General features: G+C 36.1%; 7 non-coding genes across 7 annotated transcripts; all 7 read left to right on the top strand.

Annotated features, from left to right (window-relative positions):
- The first annotated feature begins 1046 nt into the window (after window positions 1-1046).
- Window positions 1047-1120, top strand: TRNAN-GUU (transfer RNA asparagine (anticodon GUU)). The gene has a single exon. It is a non-coding gene; the product is annotated as a tRNA-Asn (tRNA).
- A 3421-nt stretch (window positions 1121-4541) lies between these two features.
- Window positions 4542-4615, top strand: TRNAN-GUU (transfer RNA asparagine (anticodon GUU)). Its single transcript has one exon. It is a non-coding gene; the product is annotated as a tRNA-Asn (tRNA).
- Window positions 4616-7405: 2790 nt separating this feature from the next.
- TRNAN-GUU (transfer RNA asparagine (anticodon GUU)) lies at window positions 7406-7479 on the top strand. The gene has a single exon. It is a non-coding gene; the product is annotated as a tRNA-Asn (tRNA).
- A 2809-nt stretch (window positions 7480-10288) lies between these two features.
- Window positions 10289-10362, top strand: TRNAN-GUU (transfer RNA asparagine (anticodon GUU)). The gene has a single exon. It is a non-coding gene; the product is annotated as a tRNA-Asn (tRNA).
- Window positions 10363-14328: 3966 nt separating this feature from the next.
- TRNAN-GUU (transfer RNA asparagine (anticodon GUU)) lies at window positions 14329-14402 on the top strand. The gene has a single exon. It is a non-coding gene; the product is annotated as a tRNA-Asn (tRNA).
- A 2258-nt stretch (window positions 14403-16660) lies between these two features.
- On the top strand, window positions 16661-16734 carry TRNAN-GUU (transfer RNA asparagine (anticodon GUU)). The gene has a single exon. It is a non-coding gene; the product is annotated as a tRNA-Asn (tRNA).
- A 1092-nt stretch (window positions 16735-17826) lies between these two features.
- On the top strand, window positions 17827-17900 carry TRNAN-GUU (transfer RNA asparagine (anticodon GUU)). Its single transcript has one exon. It is a non-coding gene; the product is annotated as a tRNA-Asn (tRNA).
- Window positions 17901-17906: the final 6 nt, after the last annotated feature.

The following is a 17906-nucleotide window of genomic DNA, read 5'->3' as shown; positions in this document are numbered from 1 at the left end:
CAAGTCAAAATTTCAAACCACCTCTTATAGTGTAGGGTACCTGGCCTTCTCTGATGCAGTCAGATTTGATTAAATCATTTTATAAAAAACAGGAAGCACAATTTAGCATGGAGTTGCAGAGAAAAAAAATTATGCAGGCAGAGAAATCCAATTGAGTGATTAATCAGCTCTCCATTTTATGGCTTTATTTTTATGCTAACACATTTGCTCTCTGAAAAGTGTCCACAAAGCCAAGTCTCTGATTAACACCTTTGTAGGAATGGTTTTTCACCTATTACTGATTAAAACTTGCTTCATTGGAAAGGCAGCAAGATGCATCCTCATTACAATGTCCACTGAAATAATACAGGTTGACACCAGGAAACATAAACCTCACTGCATCCTTGCTGCTTTCTCAAGTGGGAATCTGTTTAATGTGAAAACCAGGTGATATCTAATCAGCACACAGGTAAGAAGTTAAGAAAATCTTTCTTTAAGGGTGAAGATGTTTCTCACAAAATTGTTGCCCCAATGCATCATTGAAATTCAAGCTGGAAAGATGATTTTGAAATATCAATTGTACATTTTGCATTGCTTTTCTGGTGACAATGTAGCTTGTTTTTGTCAATTACCATTTCAGTAATAGGGTAAAGAAAATTAAGTGGATTTCTGAAAGAAAACAATGCTGTCAATATACTATTAAAACAAATTAAAATGTTAAAAGTTATTGTACTTTAAGTAAAAATAAAAGAGTCAAAATATCAATCCCAGTTTTGGAAGAATTTAATTAACAAAAAAATAAGTGCACATAGCAAAGGATGGTTTCGATCCATCGACCTCTGGGTTATGGGCCCAGCACACTTCCGCTGCGCCACTCTGCTGCTCATGTAAGTGTTAGAGATCCTGATGTACTCACTTATCATGTGAAAGTACCAATGTGTTTCTTCGTTGGTCAATGGAAGGAAAATATTGCAAAACTCTCCAGATTATTGCCTTTTTAACCTTTTTCTAGGAAACTTTCTAGATGAATGCTTTTTAGCCTTTGTCAGTACATGCTTTTGCAAGCTGTCTCTGTGGCGCAATCGGTTAGCGTGTTTGGCTGTTAACCAAAAGGTTGGTGGTTCAATCCCACCCAGGGATGTAATTGACCTTCTGATCAAATTTTGGTGATCTTTAAGTAGACAAGTCAAAATTTCAAACCACCTCTTATAGTGTAGGGTACCTGGCCTTCTCTGATGCAATCAGAGTCAGATTTGATTAAGTCATTTTATAAAAAACAGGAAGCACATTTTAGCATGGGGTTACAGAGAAAAAAAATTATGCAGGCAGAGAAATCCAATTGAGTGATTAATCAGCTCTCCATTTTATGGCTTTATTTTTATGCTAACACATTTGCTCTCTGAAAAGTGTCCACAAAGCCAAGTCTCTGATTAACACCTTTGTAGGAATGGTTTTTCACCTATTACTGATTAAAACTTGCTTCATTGGAAAGGCAGCAAGATGCATATTCATTACAATGTCCACTGAAATAATACAGGTTGACACCAGGAAACATAAACCTCACTGCATCCTTGCTGCTTTCTCAAGTGGGAATCTGTTTAATGTGAAAACCAGGTGATATCTAATCAGCACACAGGTAAGAAGTTAAGAAAATCTTTCTTTAAGGGTGAAGATGTTTCTCACAAAATTGTTGCCCCAATGCATCATTGAAATTCAAGCTGGAAAGATGATTTTGAAATATCAATTGTACATTTTGCATTGCTTTTCTGGTGACAATGTAGCTTGTTTTTGTCAATTACCATTTCAGTAATAGGGTAAAGAAAATTAAGTGGATTTCTGAAAGAAAACAATGCTGTCAATATACTATTAAAACAAATTAAAATGTTAAAAGTTATTGTACTTTAAGTAAAAATAAAAGAGTCAAAATATCAATCCCAGTTTTGGAAGAATTTAATTAACAAAAAAATAAGTGCACATAGCAAAGGATGGTTTCGATCCATCGACCTCTGGGTTATAGGCCCAGCACGCTTCCGCTGCGCCACTCTGCTGCTCATGTAAGTGTCAGAGATCCTGATGTACTCACTCATCATGTGAAAGTACCAATGTGTTTCTTCGTTGGTCAATGGAAGGAAAATATTGCAAAACTCTCCAGATTATTGCCTTTTTAACCTTTTTCTAGGAAACTTTCTAGATGAATGCTTTTTAGCCTTTGTCAGTACATGCTTTTGCAAGCTGTCTCTGTGGCGCAATCGGTTAGCGTGTTTGGCTGTTAACCGAAAGGTTGGTGGTTCAATCCCACCCAGGGATGTAATTGACCTTCTGATCAAATTTTGGTGATCTTTAAGTAGACAAGTCAAAATTTCAAACCACCTCTTATAGTGTAGGGTACCTGGCCTTCTCTGATGCAGTCAGATTTGATTAAGTCATTTTATAAAAAACAGGAAGCACATTTTAGCATGGGGTTACAGAGAAAAAAAATTATGCAGGCAGAGAAATCCAATTGAGTGATTAATCAGCTCTCCATTTTATGGCTTTATTTTTATGCTAACACATTTGCTCTCTGAAAAGTGTCCACAATGCCAAGTCTCTGATTAACACCTTTGTAGGAATGGTTTTTCACCTATTACTGATTAAAACTTGCTTCATTGGAAAGGCAGCAAGATGCATATTCATTACAATGTCCACTGAAATAATACAGGTTGACACCAGGAAACATAAACCTCACTGCATCCTTGCTGCTTTCTCAAGTGGGAATCTGTTTAATGTGAAAACCAGGTGATATCTAATCAGCACACAGGTAAGAAGTTAAGAAAATCTTTCTTTAAGGGTGAAGATGTTTCTCACAAAATTGTTGCCCCAATGCATCATTGAAATTCAAGCTGGAAAGATGATTTTGAAATATCAATTGTACATTTTGCATTGCTTTTCTGGTGACAATGTAGCTTGTTTTTGTCAATTACCATTTCAGTAATAGGGTAAAGAAAATTAAGTGGATTTCTGAAAGAAAACAATGCTGTCAATATACTATTAAAACAAATTAAAATGTTAAAAGTTATTGTACTTTAAGTAAAAATAAAAGAGTCAAAATATCAATCCCAGTTTTGGAAGAATTTAATTAACAAAAAAATAAGTGCACATAGCAAAGGATGGTTTCAATCCATCGACCTCTGGGTTATAGGCCCAGCACGCTTCCGCTGCGCCACTCTGCTGCTCATGTAAGTGTCAGAGATCCTGATGTACTCACTCATCATGTGAAAGTACCAATGTGTTTCTTCGTTGGTCAATGGAAGGAAAATATTGCAAAACTCTCCAGATTATTGCCTTTTTAACCTTTTTCTAGGAAACTTTCTAGATGAATGCTTTTTAGCCTTTGTCAGTACATGCTTTTGCAAGCTGTCTCTGTGGCGCAATCGGTTAGCGTGTTTGGCTGTTAACCGAAAGGTTGGTGGTTCAATCCCACCCAGGGATGTAATTGACCTTCTGATTAAATTTTGGTGATCTTTAAGTAGACAAGTCAAAATTTCAAACCACCTCTTATAGTGTAGGGTACCTGGCCTTCTCTTATGCAATCAGAGTCAGATTTGATTAAGTCATTTTATAAAAAACAGGAAGCACAATTTAGCATGGGGTTGCAGAGAAAAAAAATGATGCAGGCAGAGAAATCCAATTGAGTGATTAATCAGCTCTCCGTTTTATGGCTTTATTTTTATGCTAACACATTTGCTCTCTGAAAAGTGTCCACAAAGCCAAGTCTCTGATTAAAACCTTTGTAGGAATGGTTTTTCACCTATTACTGATTAAAACTTGCTTCATTGGAAAGGCAGCAAGATGCATCCTCATAACAATGTCCACTGAAATAATACAGGTTGACACCAGGAAACATAAACCTCACTGCATCCTTGCTGCTTTCTCAAGTGGGAATCTGTTTAATGTGAAAATCAGGTGATATTTAATCAGCACACAGGTAAGAAGTTAAGAAAATCTTTCTTTAAGGGTGAAGATGTTTCTCACAAAATTGTTGCCCCAATGCATCATTGAAATTCAAGCTGGAAAGATGATTTTGAAATATCAATTGTACATTTTGCATTGCTTTTCTGGTGACAATGTAGCTTGTTTTTGTCAATTACCATTTCAGTAATAGGGTAAAGAAAATTAAGTGGATTTCTGAAAGAAAACAATGCTGTCAATATACTATTAAAGCAAATAAAAATGTTAAAAGTTATTGTACTTTAAGTAAAAATAAAAGAGTCAAAATATCAATCCCAGTTTTGGAAGTATTTAATTAACAAAAAAATAAGTGCACATAGCAAAGGATGGTTTCGATCCATCGACCTCTGGGTTATGGGCCTTGCACGCTTTCGCTGCGCCACTCTGCTGCTCATGTAAGTGTCAGAGATCCTGATGTATTCACTCATCATGTGAAATTACCAATGTGTTTCTTCGTTGGTCAATGGAAGGAAAATCTTGCAAAAATCTCCAGATTATTGCCTTTTTAACCTTTTTCTAGGAAACTTTCTAGATGAATGCTTTTTAGCCTTTGTCAGTATATCCTTTTGCAAGCTGTCTCTGTGGCGCAATCGGTTAGCGCGTTCGGCTGTTAACCGAAAGGTTGGTGGTTCAATCCCACCCAGGGACGTAATTGACCTTGTGATCAAATTTTGGTGATCTTTAAGTAGACAAGTCAAAATTTCAAACCACCTCTTATAGTGTAGGGTACCTGGCCTTCTCTGATGCAGTCAGATTTGATTAAGTCATTTTATAAAAAACAGGAAGCACAATTTAGCATGGGGTTGCAGAGAAAAAAAAATATGCAGGCAGAGAAATCCAATTGAGTGATTAATCAGCTCTCCATTTTATGGCTTTATTTTTATGCTAACACATTTGCTCTCTGAAAAGTGTCCACAAAGCCAAGTCTCTGATTAACACCTTTGTAGGAATGGTTTTTCACCTATTACTGATTAAAACTTGCTTCATTGGAAAGGCAGCAAGATGCATCCTCATAACAATGTCCACTGAAATAATACAGGTTGACACCAGGAAACATAAACCTCACTGCATCCTTGCTGCTTTCTCAAGTGGGAATCTGTTTAATGTGAAAACCAGGTGATATCTAATCAGCACACAGGTAAGAAGTTTAGAAAATCTTTCTTTAAGGGTGAAGATGTTTCTCACAAAATTGTTGCCCCAATGCATCATTGAAATTCAAGCTGGAAAGATGATTTTGAAATATCAATTGTACATTTTGCATTGCTTTTCTGGTGACAATGTAGCTTGTTTTTTTCAATTACAATTTCAGTAATAGGGTAAAGAAAATTAAGTGGATTTCTGAAAGAAAACAATGCTGTCAATATACTATTAAAACAAATTTAAATGTTAAAAGTTATTGTACTTTAAGTACATTTTATGGCTTTATTTTTATGCTAACACATTTGCTCTCTGAAAAGTGTCCACAAAGCCAAGTCTCTGATTAACACCTTTGTAGGAATGGTTTTTCACCTATTACTGATTAAAACTTGCTTCATTGGAAAGGCAGCAAGATGCATCCTCATTACAATGTCCACTGAAATAATACAGGTTGACACCAGGAAACATTAACCTCACTGCATCCTTGCTGCTTTCTCAAGTGGGAATCTGTTTAATGTGAAAACCAGGTGATATCTAATCAGCACACAGGTAAGAAGTTTAGAAAATCTTTCTTTAAGGGTGAAGATGTTTCTCACAAAATTGTTGCCCCAATGCATCATTGAAATTCAAGCTGGAAAGATGATTTTGAAATATCAATTGTACATTTTGCATTGCTTTTCTGGTGACAATGTAGCTTGTTTTTGTCAATTACAATTTCAGTAATAGGGTAAAGAAAATTAAGTGGATTTCTGAAAGAAAACAATGCTGTCAATATACTATTAAAACAAATTTAAATGTTAAAAGTTATTGTACTTTAAGTAAAAATAAAAGAGTCAAAATATCAATCCCAGTTTTGGAAGAATTTAATTAACAAAAAAATAAGTGCACATAGCAGAGGATGGTTTCGATCCATCGACCTCTGGGTTATAGGCCCAGCACGCTTACGCTGCGCCACTCTGCTGCTCATGTAAGTGTCAGAGATCCTGAAGTACTCACTCATCATGTGAAAGTACCAATGTGTTTCTTCGTTGGTCAATGGAAGAAAAATCTTGCAAAACTCTCCAGATTATTGCCTTTTTAACCTTTTTCTAGGAAACTTTCTAGATGAATGCTTTTTAGCCTTTGTCAGTACATGCTTTCGCAAGCTGTCTCTGTGGCGCATCGGTTAGCGCGTTCGGCTGTTAACCGAAAGGTTGGTGGTTCAATCCCACCCAGGGATGTAATTGACCTTGTTATCTTATTTTGGTGATCTTTAAGAAGACAAGTCAAAATTTCAAACCACCTCTTATAGTGTAGGGTACCTGGCTTTCTCTGATGCAATCAGTGTCAGATTTGATTAATTCATTTTAAAAAAAACAGGAAGCACAATTTAGCATGGGGTTGCAGAGAAAAAAAATTATGCAGGCAGAGAAATCCAATTGAGTGATTAATCAGCTCTCCATTTTATGGCTTTATTTTTATGCTAACACATTTGCTCTCTGAAAAGTGTCCACAAAGCCAAGTCTCTGATTAACACCTTTGTAGGAATGGTTTTTCACCTATTACTGATTAAAACTTGCTTCATTGGAAAGGCAGCAAGATGCATCCTCATTACAATGTCCACTGAAATAATACAGGTTGACACCAGGAAACATAAACCTCACTGCATCCTTGCTGCTATCTCAAGTGGGAATCTGTTTAATGTGAAAACCAGGTGATATCTAATCAGCACACAGGTAAGAAGTTAAGAAAATCTTTCTTTAAGGGTGAAGATGTTTCTCACAAAATTGTTGCCCCAATGCATCATTGAAATTCAAGCTGGAAAGATGATTTTGAAATATCAGTTGTACATTTTGCATTGCTCTTCTGGTGACAATGTAGCTTGTTTTTGTCAATTACCATTTCAGTAATAGGGTAAAGAAAATTAAGTGGATTTCTGAAAGAAACAATGCTGTCAATATACTATTAAAACAAATTAAAATGTTAAAAGTTATTGTACTTTAAGTAAAAATAAAAGAGTCAAAATATCAATCCTAGTTTTGGAAGAATTTAATTAACAAAAAAATAAGTGCACATAGCAGAGGATGGTTTTGATCTATCGACCTCTGGGTTATGGGTTCAGCACGCTTCTGCTGCAGCAATCTGCTGCTCATGTAAATGTCAGAGATCCTGAAGTACTCACTCATCATGTGAAAGTACCAATCTGTTTCTTCGTTGGTCAATGGAAGAAAAATCTTGCTATACTCTCCAGATTATTGCCTTTTTAACCTTTTTCTAGGAAACTTTCTAGATGAATGCTTTTTAGCCATTGTCAGTACATGCTGTCTCTGTGGCGCAATCGGTTAGCGCGTTCGGCTGTTAACCGAAAGGTTGGTGGTTCAATCCCACCCAGGGACGTAATTGACCTTGTGATCAAATTTTGGTGATCTTTAAGAAGACAAGTCAAAATTTCAAACCACCGCTTATAGTGTAGGGTACCTGGCTTTCTCTGATGCAATCAGTGTCAGATTTGATTAAGTCATTTTATAAAAATCAGGAAGCACAATTTAGCATGGGGTTGCAGAGAAAAAAAAATTATGCAGGCAGAGAAATCCAATTGAGTGATTAATCAGCTCTCCATTTTATGGCTTTATTTTTATGCTAACACATTTGCTCTCTGAAAAGTGTCCACAAAGCCAAGTCTCTGTTTAACACCTTTGTAGGAATGGTTTTTCACCTATTACTGATTAAAACTTGCTTCATTGGAAAGGCAGCAAGATGCATCCTCATTACAATGTCCACTGAAATAATACAGGTTGACACCAGGAAACATAAACCTCACTGCATCCTTGCTGCTATCTCAAGTGGGAATCTGTTTAATGTGAAAACCTGGTGATATCTAATCAGCACACAGGTAAGAAGTTAAGAAAATCTTTCTTTAAGGGTGAAGATGTTTCTCACAAAATTGTTGCCCCAATGCATCATTGAAATTCAAGCTGGAAAGATGATTTTGAAATATCAATTGTACATTTTGCATTGCTTTTCTGGTGACAATGTAGCTTGTTTTTGTCAATTACAATTTCAGTAATAGGGTAAAGAAAATTAAGTGGATTTCTGAAAGAAAACAATGCTGTCAATATACTATTAAAACAAATTTAAATGTTAAAAGTTATTGTACTTTAAGTACATTTTATGGCTTTATTTTTATGCTAACACATTTGCTCTCTGAAAAGTGTCCACAAAGCCAAGTCTCTGATTAACACCTTTGTAGGAATGGTTTTTCACCTATTACTGATTAAAACTTGCTTCATTGGAAAGGCAGCAAGATGCATCCTCATTACAATGTCCACTGAAATAATACAGGTTGACACCAGGAAACATAAACCTCACTGCATCCTTGCTGCTTTCTCAAGTGGGAATCTGTTTAATGTGAAAACCAGGTGATATCTAATCAGCACACAGGTAAGAAGTTAAGAAAATCTTTCTTTAAGGGTGAAGATGTTTCTCACATAATTGTTGCCCCAATGCATCATTGAAATTCAAGCTGGAAAGATGATTTTGAAATATCAATTGTACATTTTGCATTGCTTTTCTGGTGACAATGTAGCTTGTTTTTGTCAATTACCATTTCAGTAATAGGGTAAAGAAAATTAAGTGGATTTCTGAAAGAAAACAATGCTGTCAATATACTATTAAAACAAATTAAAATGTTAAAAGTTATTGTACTTTAAGTAAAAATAAAAGAGTCAAAATATCAATCCCAGTTTTGGAAGAATTTAATTAACAAAAAAATAAGTGCACATAGCAAAGGATGGTTTCGATCCATCGACCTCTGGGTTATAGGCCCAGCACGCTTCCGCTGCGCCACTCTGCTGCTCATGTAAGTGTCAGAGATCCTGATGTACTCACTCATCATGTGAAAGTACCAATGTGTTTCTTCGTTGGTCAATGGAAGGAAAATATTGCAAAACTCTCCAGATTATTGCCTTTTTAACCTTTTTCTAGGAAACTTTCTAGATGAATGCTTTTTAGCCTTTGTCAGTTCATGCTTTTGCAAGCTGTCTCTGTGGCGCAATCGGTTAGCGTGTTTGGCTGTTAACCGAAAGGTTGGTGGTTCAATCCCACCCAGGGATGTAATTGACCTTCTGATCAAATTTTGGTGATCTTTAAGTAGACAAGTCAAAATTTCAAACGACCTCTTATAGTGTAGGGTACCTGGCCTTCTCTTATGCAATCAGAGTCAGATTTGATTAAGTCATTTTATAAAAAACAGGAAGCACAATTTAGCATGGGGTTGCAGAGAAAAAAAATTATGCAGGCAGAGAAATCCAATTGAGTGATTAATCAGCTCTCCGTTTTATGGCTTTATTTTTATGCTAACACATTTGCTCTCTGAAAAGTGTCCACAAAGCCAAGTCTCTGATTAAAACATTTGTAGGAATGGTTTTTCACCTATTACTGATTAAAACTTGCTTCATTGGAAAGGCAGCAAGATGCATCCTCATAACAATGTCCACTGAAATAATACAGGTTGACACCAGGAAACATAAACCTCACTGCATCCTTGCTGCTTTCTCAAGTGGGAATCTGTTTAATGTGAAAATCAGGTGATATTTAATCAGCACACAGGTAAGAAGTTAAGAAAATCTTTCTTTAAGGGTGAAGATGTTTCTCACAAAATTGTTGCCCCAATGCATCATTGAAATTCAAGCTGGAAAGATGATTTTGAAATATCAATTGTACATTTTGCATTGCTTTTCTGGTGACAATGTAGCTTGTTTTTGTCAATTACCATTTCAGTAATAGGGTAAAGAAAATTAAGTGGATTTCTGAAAGAAAACAATGCTGTCAATATACTATTAAAGCAAATAAAAATGTTAAAAGTTATTGTACTTTAAGTAAAAATAAAAGAGTCAAAATATCAATCCCAGTTTTGGAAGTATTTAATTAACAAAAAAATAAGTGCACATAGCAGAGGATGGTTTCGATCCATCGACCTCTGGGTTATGGGCCTTGCACGCTTTCGCTGCGCCACTCTGCTGCTCATGTAAGTGTCAGAGATCCTGATGTATTCACTCATCATGTGAAATTACCAATGTGTTTCTTCGTTGGTCAATGGAAGGAAAATCTTGCAAAAATCTCCAGATTATTGCCTTTTTAACCTTTTTCTAGGAAACTTTCTAGATGAATGCTTTTTAGCCTTTGTCAGTATATCCTTTTGCAAGCTGTCTCTGTGGCGCAATCGGTTAGCGCGTTCGGCTGTTAACCGAAAGGTTGGTGGTTCAATCCCACCCAGGGACGTAATTGACCTTGTGATCAAATTTTGGTGATCTTTAAGTAGACAAGTCAAAATTTCAAACCACCTCTTATAGTGTAGGGTACCTGGCCTTCTCTGATGCAGTCAGATTTGATTAAGTCATTTTATAAAAAACAGGAAGCACAATTTAGCATGGGGTTGCAGAGAAAAAAAATGATGCAGGCAGAGAAATCCAATTGAGTGATTAATCAGCTCTCCATTTTATGGCTTTATTTTTATGCTAACACATTTGCTCTCTGAAAAGTGTCCACAAAGCCAAGTCTCTGATTAACACCTTTGTAGGAATGGTTTTTCACCTATTACTGATTAAAACTTGCTTCATTGGAAAGGCAGCAAGATGCATCCTCATTACAATGTCCACTGAAATAATACAGGTTGACACCAGGAAACATAAACCTCACTGCATCCTTGCTGCTTTCTCAAGTGGGAATCTGTTTAATGTGAAAACCAGGTGATATCTAATCAGCACACAGGTAAGAAGTTAAGAAAATCTTTCTTTAAGGGTGAAGATGTTTCTCACAAAATTGTTGCCCCAATGCATCATTGAAATTCAAGCTGGAAAGATGATTTTGAAATATCAATTGTACATTTTGCATTGCTTTTCTGGTGACAATGTAGCTTGTTTTTGTCAATTACAATTTCAGTAATAGGGTAAAGAAAATTAAGTGGATTTCTGAAAGAAAACAATGCTGTCAATATACTATTAAAACAAATTTAAATGTTAAAAGTTATTGTACTTTAAGTACATTTTATAGCTTTATTTTTATGCTAACACATTTGCTCTCTGAAAAGTGTCCACAAAGCCAAGTCTCTGATTAAAACCATTGTAGGAATGGTTTTTCACCTATTACTGATTAAAACTTGCTTCATTGGAAAGGCAGCAAGATGCATCCTCATTACAATGTCCACTGAAATAATACAGGTTGACACCAGGAAACATAAACCTCACTGCATCCTTGCTGCTTTCTCAAGTGGGAATCTGTTTAATGTGAAAACCAGGTGATATCTAATCAGCACACAGGTAAGAAGTTAAGAAAATCTTTCTTTAAGGGTGAAGATGTTTCTCACAAAATTGTTGCCCCAATGCATCATTGAAATTCAAGCTGGAAAGATGATTTTGAAATATCAATTGTACATTTTGCATTGCTTTTCTGGTGAAAATGTAGCTTGTTTTTGTCAATTACAATTTCAGTAATAGGGTAAAGAAAATTAAGTGGATTTCTGAAAGAAAACAATGCTGTCAATATACTATTAAAACAAATTTAAATGTTAAAAGTTATTGTACTTTAAGTAAAAATAAAAGAGTCAAAATATCAATCCCAGTTTTGGAAGAATTTAATTAACAAAAAAATAAGTGCACATAGCAGAGGATGGTTTCGATCCATCGACCTCTGGGTTATGGGCCAGGCACGCTTACGCTGTGCCACTCTGCTGCTCATGTAAGTGTCAGAGATCCTGAAGTACTCACTCATCATGTGAAAGTACCAATGTGTTTCTTCGTTGGTCAATGGAAGAAAAATCTTGCAAAACTCTCCAGATTATTGCCTTTTTAACCTTTTTCTAGGAAACTTTCTAGATGAATGCTTTTTAGCCTTTGTCAGTACATGCTTTCGCAAGCTGTCTCTGTGGCGCATCGGTTAGCGTGTTCGGCTGTTAACCGAAAGGTTGGTGGTTCAATCCCACCCAGTGATGTAATTGACCTTGTTATCATATTTTGGTGATCTTTAAGTAGACAAGTCAAAATTTCAAACCACCTCTTATAGTGTAGGGTACCTGGCTTTCTCTGATGCAATCAGTGTCAGATTTGATTAATTCATTTTAAAAAAAACAGGAAGCACAATTTAGCATAGGGTTGCAGAGAAAAAAAATTATGCAGGCAGAGAAATCCAATTGAGTGATTAATCAGCTCTCCATTTTATGGCTTTATTTTTATGCTAACACATTTGCTCTCTGAAAAGTGTCCACAAAGCCAAGTCTCTGATTAACACCTTTGTAGGAATGGTTTTTCACCTATTACTGATTAAAACTTGCTTCATTGGAAAGGCAGCAAGATGCATCCTCATTACAATGTCCACTGAAATAATACAGGTTGACACCAGGAAACATAAACCTCACTGCATCCTTGCTGCTATCTCAAGTGGGAATCTGTTTAATGTGAAAACCAGGTGATATCTAATCAGCACACAGGTAAGAAGTTAAGAAAATCTTTCTTTAAGGGTGAAGATGTTTCTCACAAAATTGTTGCCCCAATGCATCATTGAAATTCAAGCTGGAAAGATGATTTTGAAATATCAGTTGTACATTTTGCATTGCTCTTCTGGTGACAATGTAGCTTGTTTTTGTCAATTACCATTTCAGTAATAGGGTAAAGAAAATTAAGTGGATTTCTGAAAGAAACAATGCTGTCAATATACTATTAAAACAAATTAAAATGTTAAAAAGTTATTGTACTTTAAGTAAAAATAAAAGAGTCAAAATATCAATCCCAGTTTTGGAAGAATTTAATTAACAAAAAAATAAGTGCACATAGCAGAGGATGGTTTCGATCCATCGACCTCTTGGTTATGGGCCCAGCACACTTCCGCTGCGCCACTCTGCTGCTCATGTAAGTGTAAGAGATCCTGAAGTACTCACTCATCATGTGAAAGTACCAATGTGTTTCTTCGTTGGTCAATGGAAGAAAAATCTTGCAAAACTCTCCAGATTATTGCCTTTTTAACCTTTTTCTAGGAAACTTTCTAGATGAATGCTTTTTAGCCTTTGTCAGTACATGCTTTTACAAGCTGTCTCTGTGGCGCAATCGGTTAGCGCGTTCGGCTGTTAACCGAAAGGTTGGTGTTTCAATCCCACCCAGGAATGTAATTGACCTTGTGATCAAATTTTGGTGATCTTTAAGAAGACAAGTCAAAATTTCAAACCACCTCTTATAGTGTAGGGTACCTGTCTTTCTCTGATGCAATCAGTGTCAGATTTGATTAAGTCATTTTATAAAAAACAGGAAGCACAATTTAGCATGGGGTTGCAGAGAAAAAAATTATGCAGGCAGAGAAATCCAATTGAGTGATTAATCAGCTCTCCATTTTATGGCTTTATTTTTATGCTAACACATTTGCTCTCTGAAAAGTGTCCACAAAGCCAAGTCTCTGATTAACACCTTTGTAGGAATGGTTTTTCACCTATTACTGATTAAAACTTGCTTCATTGGAAAGGCAGCAAGATGCATCCTCATTACAATGTCCACTGAAATAATACAGGTTGACACCAGGAAACATAAACCTCACTGCATCCTTGCTGCTATCTCAAGTGGGAATCTGTTTAATGTGAAAACCAGGTGATATCTAATCAGCACACAGGTAAGAAGTTAAGAAAATCTTTCTTTAAGGGTGAAGATGTTTCTCACAAAATTGTTGCCCCAATGCATCATTGAAATTCAAGCTGGAAAGATGATTTTGAAATATCAGTTGTACATTTTGCATTGCTCTTCTGGTGACAATGTAGCTTGTTTTTGTCAATTACCATTTCAGTAATAGGGTAAAGAAAATTAAGTGGATTTCTGAAAGAAACAATGCTGTCAATATACTATTAAAACAAATTAAAATGTTAAAAGTTATTGTACTTTAAGTAAAAATAAAAGAGTCAAAATATCAATCCCAGTTTTGGAAGAATTTAATTAACAAAAAAATAAGTGCACATAGCAGAGGATGGTTTCGATCCATCGACCTCTGAGTTATGGGCTCAGCACGCTTCCGCTGCAGCAAACTGCTGCTCATGTAAGTGTCAGAGATCCTGAAGTACTCACTCATCATGTGAAAGTACCAATGTGTTTCTTCGTTGGTCAATGGAAGAAAAATCTTGCTAAACTCTCCAGATTATTGCCTTTTTAACCTTTTTCTAGGAAACTTTCTAGATGAATGCTTTTTAGCCTTTGTCAGTACATACTTTTGCAAGCTGTCTCTGTGGCGCAATTGGTTAGCGCGTTCGGCTGTTAATCGAAAGGTTGGTGGTTCAATCCCACCCTGGGACGTAATTGACCGTGTGATCAAATTTTGGTGATCTTTAAGTAGACAAGTCAAAATTTCAAACCACCTCTTACAGTGTAGGGTACCTGGCCTTCTCTGATGCAATCAGAGTCAGATTTGATTAAGTCATTTTATAAAAAACAGGATGCACAATTTAGCATGGGGTTGCAGAGAAAAAAAATGATGCAGGCATAGAAATCCAATTGAGTGATTAATCAGCTCTCCATTTTATGGCTTTATTTTTATGCTAACACATTTGCTCTCTGAAAAGTGTCCACAAAGCCAAGTCTCTGATTAACACCTTTGTAGGAATGATTTTTCACCTATTACTGATTAAAACTTGCTTCATTGGAAAGGCAGCAAGATGCATCCTCATTACAATGTCCACTGAAATAATACAGGTTGACACCAGGAAACATAACCCTCACTGCATCCTTGCTGCTATCTCAAGTGGGAATCTGTTTAATGTGAAAACCAGGTGATATCTAATCAGCACACAGGTAAGAAGTTAAGAAAATCTTTCTTTAAGGGTGAAGATGTTTCTCACAAAATTGTTGCCCCAATGCATCATTGAAATTCAAGCTGGAAAGATGATTTTGAAATATCAGTTGTACATTTTGCATTGCTCTTCTGGTGACAATGTAGCTTGTTTTTGTCAATTACCATTTCAGTAATAGGGTAAAGAAAATTAAGTGGATTTCTGAAAGAAACAATGCTGTCAATATACTATTAAAACAAATTAAAATGTTAAAATTTATTGTACTTTAAGTAAAAATAAAAGAGTCAAAATATCAATCCCAGTTTTGGAAGAATTTAATTAACAAAAAAATAAGTGCACATAGCAGAGGATGGTTTCGATCCATCGACCTCTGGGTTATGGGCTCAGCACGCTTCCGCTGCAGCAAACTGCTGCTCATGTAAGTGTCAGAGATCCTGAAGTACTCACTCATCATGTGAAAGTACCAATGTGTTTCTTCGTTGGTCAATGGAAGAAAAATCTTGCTAAACTCTCCAGATTATTGCCTTTTTAACCTTTTTCTAGGAAACTTTCTAGATGAATGCTTTTTAGCCTTTGTCAGTACATACTTTTGCAAGCTGTCTCTGTGGCGCAATTGGTTAGCGCATTCAGCTGTTGATCGAAAGGTTGGTTGTTCAATCCCACCCAGGGACGTAATTGACCGTGTGATCAAATTTTGGTGATCTTTAAGTAGACAAGTCAAAATTTCAAACCACCGCTTATAGTGTAGGGTACCTGGCTTTCTCTGATGCAATCAGTGTCAGATTTGATTAAGTCATTTTATAAAAATCAGGAAGCACAATTTAGCATGGGGTTGCAGAGAAAAAAAATTATGCAGGCAGAGAAATCCAATTGAGTGATTAATCAGCTCTCCATTTTATGGCTTTATTTTTATGCTAACACATTTGCTCTCTGAAAAGTGTCCACAAAGCTAAGTCTCTGATTAACACCTTTGTAGGAATGGTTTTTCACCTACTACTGATTAAAACTTGCTTCATTGGAAAGGCAGCAAGATGCATCCTCATTACAATGTCCACTGAAATAATACAGGTTGACACCAGGAAACATAAACCTCACTGCATCCTTGCTGCTATCTCAAGTGGGAATCTGTTTAATGTGAAAACCAGGTGATATCTAATCAGCACACAGGTAAGAAGTTAAGAAAATCTTTCTTTAAAGGTGAAGATGTTTCTCACAAAATTGTTGCCCCAATGCATCATTGAAATTCAAGCTGGAAAGATGATTTTGAAATATCAGTTGTACATTTTGCATTGCTCTTCTGGTGACAATGTAGCTTGTTTTTGTCAATTACCATTTCAGTAATAGGGTAAAGAAAATTAAGTGGATTTCTGAAAGAAACAATGCTGTCAATATACTATTAAAACAAATTAAAATGTTAAAAGTTATTGTACTTTAAGTAAAAATAAAAGAGTCAAAATATCAATCCCAGTTTTGGAAGAATTTAATTAACAAAAAAATAAGAGCACATAGCAGAGGATGGTTTCAATCCATCGACCTCTGGGTTATGGGCTCAACACGCTTCCGCTGCAGCAAACTGCTGCTCATGTGAGTGTCAGAGATCCTGAAGTACTCACTCATCATGTGAAAGTACCAATGTGTTTCTTCGTTGGTCAATGGAAGAAAAATCTTGCTAAACTCTCCAGATTATTGCCTTTTTAACCTTTTTCTAGGAAACTTTCTAGATGAATGCTTTTTAGCCTTTGTCAGTACATACTTTTGCAAGCTGTCTCTGTGGCGCAATTGGTTAGCGCGTTCGGCTGTTAATCGAAAGGTTGGTGGTTCAATCCCACCCAGGGACGTAATTGACCGTGTGATCAAATTTTGGTGATCTTTAAGTAGACAAGTCAAAATTTCAAACCACCTCTTACAGTGTAGGGTACCTGGCCTTCTCTGATGCAATCCGAGTCAGATTTGATTAAGTCATTTTATAAAAAACAGGATGAACAATTTAGCATGGGGTTGCAGAGAAAAAAAATGATGCAGGCATAGAAATCCAATTGAGTGATTAATCAGCTCTCCATTTTATGGCTTTATTTTTATGCTAACACATTTGCTCTCTGTAAAGTGTCCACAATGCCAAGTCTCTGATTAACACCTTTGTAGGAATGGTTTTTCACCTATTACTGATTAAAACTTGCTTCATTGGAAAGGCAGCAAGATGCATCCTCATTACAATGTCCACTGAAATAATACAGGTTGACACCAGGAAACATAACCCTCACTGCATCCTTGCTGCTATCTCAAGTGGGAATCTGTTTAATGTGAAAACCAGGTGATATCTAATCAGCACACAGGTAAGAAGTTAAGAAAATCTTTCTTTAAGGGTGAAGAAGTTTCTCACAAAATTGTTGCCCCAATGCATCATTGAAATTCAAGCTGGAAAGATGATTTTGAAATATCAATTGTACATTTTGCATTGCTTTTCTGGTGACAATGTAGCTTGTTTTTGTCAATTACCATTTCAGTAATAGGGTAAAGAAAATTAAGTGGATTTCTGATAGAAACAATGCTGTCAATATACTATTAAAACAAATTAAGATGTTAAAAGTTATTGTACTTTAAGTAAAAATAAAAGAGTCAAAATATCAATCCCAGTTTTGGAAGAATTTAATTAACAAAAAAATAAGTGCACATAGCAGAGGATGGTTTCGATCCATCGACCTCTGGGTTATGGGCTCAGCACACTTCCGCTGCAGCAATCTGCTGCTCATGTAAGTGTCAGAGATCCTGAAGCACTCACTCATCATGTGAAAGTACTAATGTGTTTCTTCGTTGGTCAATGGAAGAAAAATCTTGCTAAACTCTCCAGATTATTGCCTTTTTAACCTTTTTCTAGGAAACTTTCTAGATGAATGCTTTTTAGCCTTTGTCAGTACATACTTTTGCAAGCTGTCTCTGTGGCGCAATTGGTTAGCGTGTTCGGCTGTTAACCGAAAGGTTGGTGGTTCAATCCCACCCAGGGACGTAATTG

Source organism: Pseudophryne corroboree, chromosome 4 (genome assembly GCF_028390025.1).
Source record: "Pseudophryne corroboree isolate aPseCor3 chromosome 4, aPseCor3.hap2, whole genome shotgun sequence".
NCBI classification, from domain to species: domain Eukaryota; kingdom Metazoa; phylum Chordata; class Amphibia; order Anura; family Myobatrachidae; genus Pseudophryne; species Pseudophryne corroboree.
This window is presented reverse-complemented; position numbering and strand designations above follow the sequence as displayed.